This window comes from Geospiza fortis, unplaced genomic scaffold, assembly GCF_000277835.1.
Source record: "Geospiza fortis unplaced genomic scaffold, GeoFor_1.0 scaffold41, whole genome shotgun sequence".
Taxonomy (NCBI): Eukaryota; Metazoa; Chordata; class Aves; order Passeriformes; family Thraupidae; genus Geospiza; species Geospiza fortis.
The window spans coordinates 20,608,263-20,608,477 of NW_005054299.1; positions in this window are offsets into that span (position 1 = coordinate 20,608,263).

Genomic DNA, 215 nt, shown 5'->3' on the forward strand with positions numbered 1-215 from the left:
TAAACATTCACAATAGCAATGGGTATATTGTTCTATTTATAGCCAAGAACTCCCAAGTGACACTGGTGTTAAAGCCAGCCACAGTACGGTATAATAAAAGTACCATTGAAACCCTTACTAGAAAGATACAATTTAGAAGTACCCCATAAGATTCCCCCCCACCCCCATCAGTTTTAAATTAAGGCCTCAGCAATGTAGCCCATGAGATAAGGCCA